The sequence below is a fragment of the Lactuca sativa genome, chromosome 1, assembly GCF_002870075.4.
Source record: "Lactuca sativa cultivar Salinas chromosome 1, Lsat_Salinas_v11, whole genome shotgun sequence".
Lineage (NCBI taxonomy): Eukaryota > Viridiplantae > Streptophyta > Magnoliopsida > Asterales > Asteraceae > Lactuca > Lactuca sativa.
The window spans coordinates 235,198,299-235,208,527 of record NC_056623.2 but is presented as its reverse complement, the minus strand read 5'-3'; positions in this window follow the sequence as shown (position 1 = coordinate 235,208,527).

Sequence of the window (10,229 nt, the reverse complement as noted above, 5' to 3'; positions counted from 1 at the left end):
TATATATATATATATATCAAGAGTATGCTTTATTCATGTGACCATGCTAAAAGATAGGTATAAGAAAACAACTTATAGAATGACTATTGAATGAGTGTCCTTTTCACACACATTTCTTTGCGTGGTTGATTTCGTTAGCCGAATGGGTTTGATCAGATGATGTCTCGTTAAATGTATAACATATAAAGTACTAAAACAAAATTTTTGTCTTAGTTATATTAGGAAATGTGAATAGTTGCTAACCCATGAAAATGCACATTATTCATTATTTTCTATTTATGGAGCTTGTGTAGGTAACGTATAGTTAAATATGAGACATAGTAATTGTTCGGTTCTATTCAAAATCTAGTTTATAAAAACACTAAAATGGCAACATAAGCTTTAAAATTGTGAATAAACTTAAAATCATTTTAACCTACCAATGATCATTTTGCAATCAAGGAAAGATTAAATCAACCATAGAAAGTAAAGTCTAACTACCTTTGTTGACTTTAATTAACATGGGATATAGAAGTTGATGAAGTGATGCATTAAGGTCCAAATGAGAAGCTCGCTATAATGTATCCATCAAAGCAAGAATCAACTACTAGAATAAGCAAGTCTTCACTTGTATATATGTTGTTCTTAAGACTTAAATTTTATACCAAATAAACCCTAAAGAGAAGCAACATATGAGCACTTATATCTTACACAAAATTGCAAGACAAAGAGGAGAGGGAGGGATGAGGAAAACTATGAAATTTGGCTGCCAAAAGAAGAGAAAAAGGGCCAAAAAGATCAATAAGATTCACTAGTAAAGCTCTCTTTATATACTCTCTTACGTGTCCTAATGCACCATGCGTTTAATCATATTAAATTAGTGTCATGTAAGAAGAATGGGATGAATAAAATAATCACACTACACCACCTCCCTCGTGTCTTAAAAGTCATGGATAGGATATAGAGAAATGATGGAGGTGTGTGTTTTACTCATTCTTCCAACTAGATAGTTATATGTCAACTAGATTATTACTCAAAGTGTTCAAATAAATTTCACATAACATATATATTCATACCATATAAATATAACTAGTTTTGTTCTATTTTATTATTATTTACTAGAAACAATAATTCCCTATAAGTCAGTAAAATATTATTTTAATAAAATAATGTTTTTCCAATTAAATATAAGTGTTAATTATATTTCTTGATAATCAATTTTTTTTCGATCAACATTGGTGAAATTAAACGTTTCCAAGAAACAAATAAAACCAACAGACTCTACATCCACTGTGAAAAACACATGACAAATGATTACTCCGAGCATCTATTGGAGAATCTTTCAAGACCATGACCTCTATGATGAGCAAATCAAGATCATGAAAAATTCATGGAGAAACACTTACTCTTCAGTGCATTCAACTCAGTGGTTTACATTGTTCTTATGACTCTTCTGTTTAAATGTGTTTTCTCTGACTACTGACCAAGGAATGACCATGGAATCATCAAGCTCATTCTCGTCGATCACACGACGATGACGCTTACCATTGTCAAATTTCTGGATTCCATCAATCTTAGGGTACCCCCAAACACTATCTCCAAGAGTCTATCAAATGAAGAAGTGTTCAAAGACCAGTACCAAATGGGCTATCAGTACAAATTTAAAGGAATTAACGATTTTAAAAAGGCAAAACTTCCGGTTGTGTGGCAATTTGTGTGTGACTCTCTCATTCGATTCCTTTCCAGCAGAGTCGACGACACTGATGCCATGGAAAAACAATTCCTGGATCTTATCTGGAGTATCTTTAATGGTGAACCCGTGGATTTTGGGTCAATCATGAGGGAAGACATCTTGACATATGTTTGAAGGAATAAAACAGGATCGGGCTTCACTGAAGTCACTTCTGCTCGCTTATGGTCTCTCTGCATCAAAGACCTGCATTTCTTAGCCAACATCAGACTAGGTGAAGACATCAACTACTTCTTCTTCTGTGAGCTTAAAATGTACTCTCTTCCCAATGATTAATCTACCTTTAGTCCAATTAGACAACTTCCTTTACACATATTGATAGAGGGCAGACTAATCACCTAGTTTTTCTCTAATTACATGGAGGCTACGAAAGATATACCACCATATCGTTCTACCCTGCCTTCCCCCTCCTAAATCTATTAACCCTAAGACTGCACCAAAGACAATACGGAGCAAACATATTTCAAAGAAGAAACACTCTAAGTCTGTTGGGAAAATCAAAGCCAAGAGGAAAAGGTATGTGGTTACGAAACCATCTATAGAGGTTCCTTCGATATTGAAACCTCATCAGACTATAGAACCATTGAATGAAGAAGAACCTGAAGACTCTCAACCTCTGGTCAAAAGGAGAAAAGCTTCTACTCCCTCCCCCTCTATCCAAAAGCGTCACAAGGCTCATACCAGAAAACTTTCCAAAGTCTTTGGTAGCCATTGGACTCAACGTTGAGTCACCCGAAAGAACCCCTTACATCCACTCTGTTTCATCTAGTGAACATGTTTTAGTACATTCTATTGGAGATAAAACCCAATCAGGATTCCAAGTGGATCCTTATGTTGATCAACCTCCCAAGGTCTTCGCGAGAAAACAACTGCATTTCTTTACCCTACAGGAGTCGAACTCCATTTTTCTTAACTTTCACGTACACAAAAAACACTTATTGCACCACAGGTCCCTTCTTCAGAGATCGTAGCCACAATAGGTCCGATGATAGACTTGGTTATAGACCAAGGAGACCGAGGAAGATCTAGAAATCCTATAACGCCTACATTACTTTCATGCGGATTAAGCACAGGGAGCCTCATTAGGCAGGGAATTGTGAACCCGGGGGATACCTGGTGGTAAATGGTACAACTTCTAATCTTTCATGTGATAGTTGGACGAACTACAAGCCTATCTCAGATGAAGAAATCAGGAAGTTCAAAACTCATAAACGAACAATTAGCGAAAGAAAGGAGCAGTCCTTGCGGATCCAAAAATAAAAGATGAAGCAAATCGTCAAGTGGCCTCTTACTTAGCCTTATTAGTCGTCAACATGAATAAGGCTCATGATTTGGCCCAAACAAGAGCTTGGATGGCAATGATGGAAGAAACAGTTCGTAAAGCTCACGCCAGAGAAGGAGCTTAGACCGGAGGAGCCAAAACTCTCTTTCTTCCTCTCTTGTCTTCTTCATCAACACCAAAAGGATCCTTCCAAGGGAACAACCACCGACTCAACAACAACCAGCTCTACTTCCCTCAGTGTTTCAATCTCTTGAAGAATGAATTCTTCAAATTGATACCTGTAGCTCATCAGACCGTTTTGAATATTAAACAGGGCATTACAACTCTTGATGAACAAAGGAAGAAAAATCACGAACAATTATTGAAGAAGGAAGAAGAGTTTATTGTCGAAGTTAAAGGTCTCAAGGAACAACACTAGAAAGTAACTAAAGAACAACATCAGAATACCACTCATCTAATTAACGCAACTCACAACGCCTATGAAGTTAGGTATACAGAACATGAAACCACAATAAGAGGTTTTCATCCCTCGGTCGCGGACAAGGAAACACTAAATGAAACTCTTACTGTCTACAAAGATCTTTCTCAATACATCAAGAACCCAACCATAATGACAAAAAATGATGTGAACAGGAAAGCCATGTTCCAATTTTCAAGAATAATCTTCAAACTAGATGATTTGAAAATTTTATTTTAGGAGAAAGCCAAACCTTCTTCCTCAAAAGGGGGAAAATCCAATATAATTGACATTTCCACTACTGAAAAAGCTCCAAATCCCCGTCTCCCCGAAGACATCAATCATCTCAAGTTCAATCTTCTCCAAAATCTCCTCAAAGTTGTATACTAGACACAAGGTGCTTGTTTCAACCTATAGATGGCCTGTTTAAAATATAACAGTGATTAGGATTCTTATCGTTAAAGATACTTGGCGTTATGTTCTACATACACTGTTTCTTCCAGAACACGATTATGGAATGAACATATCACATCCATCTGGTAGACGTTGAAATCCTTGTGAGCTGCATAAGCTAGAAAAGCTCGTACAGGCTTGAGTCTTGCGATAGGGGGAAAGGTTTCCACATAATCAATATATTCTTGCTCAAAATAACCTTTTGCGACTAGCCTTGCTTTGTTTCTAACAACATTGCCTTCTTTGTCACTTTTATTCTTAAAAATCCATTTCAGACCAATTATCAAAATATCTTTAGTTTTAGGAACCAATCTCCAAACTTTGTTTCGTTCAAATTCAGCAGGTTCACATTGCATTGCAACAACCTAATTAGAGTGTTTTAATGCAGTCTTTATTGTTCATGGTTCTAATTTTGAAATAAAAACATTAAACATACAATAATTTTTATGAACATTCAACACCTCATTTTTAGCTCGAATATGGCCTTGTGTCAAGACACCAGAGTTTGGATCATCAAGAATATGTTCTTTCGGATGATCTCTTGTTCATTTGTCCATCGGTGGATATGTAGGATCAAAGTCTAAAGGTGCATCTTCAAAGACGTCTTCATCATCTAAATATTCTCCTGTAATCTAGATATTATCAGTTACATCATGAAAATATTTATTTTTATTATTACCAACATCATGATTCGATCCACTTGGTTCCCTCTCGACCAATGGATTTATGGTGTGATGCTCCCTCTCGACATCAACATGGTTAGGCATATGCTCCCCTTATCATGAGCTGGAGTTGTCATATGCTCTTCCTCAACATACGAATCATGTCTTTCATTTTGAGACAAAGATATCAACTGATTCCCTTCCACTTGATCACTAGCCGAAACATGTACTCTTTCGACGTTAACTCTTGAAGTTGATGACAAATGTGTGTCATTTTCTTCACTTGTGACTGTCGAATCTTCAGAATGTTTCGATTTTTCTGGGATACGATTATCTTCAACATTTATTTTAGCATTGATAGCGTTGTCAGGAATGCCAAAAATTAGATCAAGATCAATATCAAAAGTATGCATTTGCTCAAGTTCAACATTTGATTCAACAATGATTGGTTTTTAAATGAATGAATATTTAATTCTCTTGACATAATGATGATCAAATATGAGATTGAATTTTTCTTCTAGATTCCTTGTTCACTTGTTCTACACCCTATAGGCTTTTAAGGAAATTCCCTCATTAACTTTTATCTAAAATTGAAAAGATCATCCTTGAGATTCATACTGAAAACATCTATATCAAAAAACATGGAAAAATTTAACATTATGTTTCCTTTTGTTTATAATTTCATAAGGTGTTATGTTAAAATGACGATGAACAAAAGAACGATTTTGTGTAAAGCAAGCAATCGAAACCACCTCTACCCAAAAGTATTGTGGCAAGTTCGCATAGGTGAGCATCGTTCTCGCCACTTCACACAAGGAACAATTTATCCTTTTGACAACACCATTTTGTTGTGGTGTGTATGAAGATGAAAAATTACAAGAAATCCCAAGTTCAGTCAAAAATGAATCTAAAATTCTATTTTTGAACTCCGTCCCGTTATCACTCTTTATCTTTCGAACATTCCTTTTTAAGTTGAACTGAATGTTCTTGATAAAATAAATCATCACTTGAGCAGTTTCAGACTTCTATCGAAAAAAGAAAACTCATGTAAACCTTGAAAAATCATCAACAATAAATAGTATGTACTTCTTCTTATTGAGAGACTCAATAGTCGAAGGTCCATATCAGTCAATATGAAGAAGTTCGAAAGGTTTAATGAATTTTGAATCAATTGTGATTGGATGACCATGACGATGTTGTTTTCCCTGTTCGCATGCAGCACATAACGAATCATTGTGAAATTTCAAAACAGGTAAACCATGAAGAAGATCATTAAGAACAAGTTTATTTAGATTTTTGAAGTTGAGATAAGAAAGGCGCCTATGCCATAAGCTGATATCCGAAGATGATTTCAATAGAAAATACACTGAGGGAATGCCCACAATTGGTTTCATGTCAGGAGTGAGCATGTCTCCCTTTTGTTTCAACTTCCACAGAATCTCCTTCGTTTTCTTGTTGGAGATTGTACTTCCTTCCTCATAAAAAAGAACCCGATTTCCTGTTACAACAACTAATTGTGAAGAACTAATCAGATTGTGCTTAAAACCTTCAACATAAGCGACTCAATTCACTGTGAATTTCCCATTCGTCACTTTTCCATAACCTTTGACTTTACATTTCTAATTGTTTTGAAACTTGACAACTCTGCCATTTCTAACTTTCAACAATCTCTCAAATTTTCTTTCCTCTTGTTCATGTGACGCGAGTTTCCACTATCGATATATCAATTTTCATTATATTCCTCGTCACATAGTACTTGCAATCAGTTAGTAGAATTTAAGTCCCCAAGACCTTTTGGGTTCGTGGACATTAGTTTGAAATACATTGTTCAATGAAGAACCTAAAACACAATTACGAACTTTCGATTTGAAATTATCAATTAAGTCAACTTCATTTGCTTTAGGCATCAAAATATAATCATACAATGGGGAAGGTTCAACTTTGATTTTCTCTTTTTCATCCTTTTTCTAAGTAACATCAATTTTCTTCTCTAGAACTTCTTTCCACTTTCGCATTGTTGGTGTAGACTCTCAAGGAGAAGTACTTTCATTCATTGATTCATTCAAGTACTTCTTGTAAGCATTTTGTATTTGCTCTTGAGAATACTTTCCTGATTGATATTGTTTTCCTCTTCCGTCAAGCTAATGATTGATTCTCTTTACATTACTTCTTCCTTTTATGAATGAAGCTTTCATATTATGTTTCATATCAGGATTTGGAAAATTTGGGTTTTTAGGTTTAAAAGTCTTGCTCTTCCTTCCTTTAACTTCTAATTTCTCAAATTGTCTTTTAGGAAATGACATTTTTTAATGATTTGGAAAACAATTTTGATATCGGTTTTGATAACCAACACCATTTTCTTGAAAAACATTTTGATTTTGACCAAAAAAATATTTATCCATGATTTTGAAATTTTTTTTGTAAACCATTTTTCGAAAGTTATTTTCAGAAAAGTTCTGACTTCTTTGAAAATCATTTTTTTTGAAATTTCTTATTTGAATGTTTTTGTGTTTTGTGAAAACTTCTTTATTGTTTCAAGAGATTTTTGTTGAAAAACCTTTTGTTTGTGCAAAGCTTTTTCATTTTTCCATTAAGCTTGATTTTGTGCTTTTGATTTCGAAATTCCTTTATTAGAAGCCGAATTCTCTACTCTTTTGAAATTTTGTGTTTTCACCTTTTGATGTTTCAGATCAATAGGTAAAGAATCAACATATTTTTCTTTGTTTTTTTTTTTTTTAACAACAATAGATTTTTCTGTTTTCACAGACCAAACACATTTTGTTTTATATTTTTGTTGAAAATTTTTCAAGTTTTTGTTCAAACCATTTTCGACTGTTTTTTGATTCGAATAATATCCTTCTTTTGTGAGCCTCACATTGTCTTCATTTACCAACTTGTTCATTTTAGGAGCCACATTATCACCATTTCCTTTGGTAACAAAGATTTGATTTGGAAAGACAACATCTTCTAAATCCTTGAACCTAGGATAAACCATTGCATTTGATTCAAGATAATGTTTGCCTTTGTCTTTCAACACTTTCGTGTACTCCTTTGAATCTTCCAATACCTAATCTACCACAACGCTAGGAATTGGTTTCTCATTCGAAACTTCATCCTCATCACTCACATAATCCTCGAATACAAAAAAATCACGAGAATCACAGGTTTTTGATGTCGAAGATTGGTCATTGTTTAATTTCGACATTGAATCATTATAATCTTTGCCTTTATCCATCGAATTGACAACAATGACAGACAATCGTAAGCAATCAACACATTCCTTTTTCTCAATTTCACTGATATTTTTAGAATTATCTTTGATATTAACATTTTTTTTGAGAAACAGGTGTCGACTTCTCAGTCATCTTATCTTAAATTGTCCAATTTTGGTTAAGGTCTCATTCATAATTTTCACAAGATCATCAGCATTCAAACATTCATTATTATCTACAATACCATATGCATACGAATAATTTGGAATTTTATCATAATATGCTATTTTGCTTTCACAGTCATATGTGGTTTCATCTATCTATTCCCTTTTAAAAGCAAGTAAAGGAATTAGCTTTCGATGTTGTTCATCACAAATCTCATAAAAATGATAAAGTTTAGTTAATTTTGCATACAACCTTATTGCAATATTGCGATAAATTTTTCTTCGTTTTACAAGCATAATATTATCCTTTGGAATAGAATCTCTATCTATCAAATCATTAGTAATCCTTATGTCTATTGTCACACCCCCAAACCGGAACGGCAAAAACGTTCGGGGTGGATGACCTTATGTACAATATCACAACAATTTCATAATAGTAATCAAAGTACAACAACCATGTATTGAAAAAGTATAAGTTTTTACATATGTATTCAAGTTATTGTATACATTACACCAAAACGTTAAAAGACATTAGGCAATGAAGCTCCGTCTTCTCAAAAATCCATGCATGTACCTGTCTACTTATTCCCCAAGAATACAAGTATTTTTGAAAATGTGTCAACAATTAAGTTGGTGAGTACATAAGCATGTTTGCAATTGAAGTATGTTGTTTGTTCCTTCAAAAAATAATTCTGTTTTCCTAGAAAATCCTATTTTTTCTATTGTAATATGTTGTACTCAAAACATGTAATTATTTAATAAAACTATGTGAAGTTGTTTACTTATTCATACACTAATCATATATTTCAATACCAAATTATGAGTTATTATTACCATGCTTAATGAACTAAGATGGCCTGAACACGGCGTTCTTTAGGCGTTGCAATCAGTACGACATTTGTCACAACAGGTCTGCCGACCTAGCTGTTGCAAGCAGCTCTGATGTGGGATTGTCAGTCTCGTATAGATCTATACACAAGTGTCATGCTCTCCCTCCAGGAGGCACTGTTTATAATTTTAGGACTTAGTTGGTACTTTAGATAAATACTTGAAGAGTGTTTCACAAATGCTATATTGACGGTTATGTGTAGCATAATGAAAAGTTACTTTGTAATAGATAAGCAATAGCTTTTCTCATAAACTATATTGAATTATAGTTTATAGTTTGTTATCCGTAATGTAATCTGAATATGTAAAGTAGTATAAATAATCCACAATTGTATTTGTTCTATTTTGTATGTTTATTTTCCTTATTGGAATCTGATCTTTGAAAAGTAATATGTAAATTTCATAAATTATACATATTATAGTTTATATGTTCATGTTTTATTGTAAAGAAAACCTTTGTCAATTTGTAAAATATGTAGTATGGTATTTCCTTGAAACATATTGTTTATTTTCAAATAGTACTAAAACAATTTGCAAAAAGTATATTTTTGTTTAACAAGTTTGAAAATCATTTTATACTTATATAAATATAATATTTATATAATTGTGATTAAATAGATATTTGAATAAATAATTCTACCCAAACCCACAACCAAATATTAAAAACATATATATATATATATATATATATATATATATATATATATATATATATATATATATATATATATAGTAACACAAATTTCTTGTGTTAAACTTGTATCCGCCCCCCCCCCTCCCCCGGTAAAATAGTAAAAAATCATGAAAACATAGGGGTATGAACTCACCTTGTGTGTTAGTTCCTACTTGGTTATGATGTGGTTGTGACGATCCCCGGTATAGAATACAAGTGATTAACCGTTTCCTGATTATATTTTGCATGTAATTGTATCCATAAATTAGCTAATTAGTGATTTAACATGATAATACCATTAGATTGTATAAACTACTTAAAAGTAGTGAAGAGATTCCTGGGTATTGATTTGAATGTTCAAGTGAAGTTTGAAAGTTTGAAGGTTAACTGCATGTAGATACTGTGACAACCCGATATTTCAACTCTTTGTAACGACCAAAATGGGTCAAGTATTGTAACCACTTCTGAATAATAAAAAGTTACTTTCATAATAAAATGTATAAATAAGTTCTACTTAAATTCCTTCTATGATTAAATGTCTTTGAACCATGATCGTACGTGAAAAGAACGCCCAAATCCGACTTCATATAGCGAAGTTATGATTTTTCCAAGTTCGGCTTAGCAACAGACAGCTAAAAACTCGAATCGGAAATCGAGCAACTTTTGGCCGGAATGACCTAAACGAGAATCGAAGGTCTCGACAATGGTA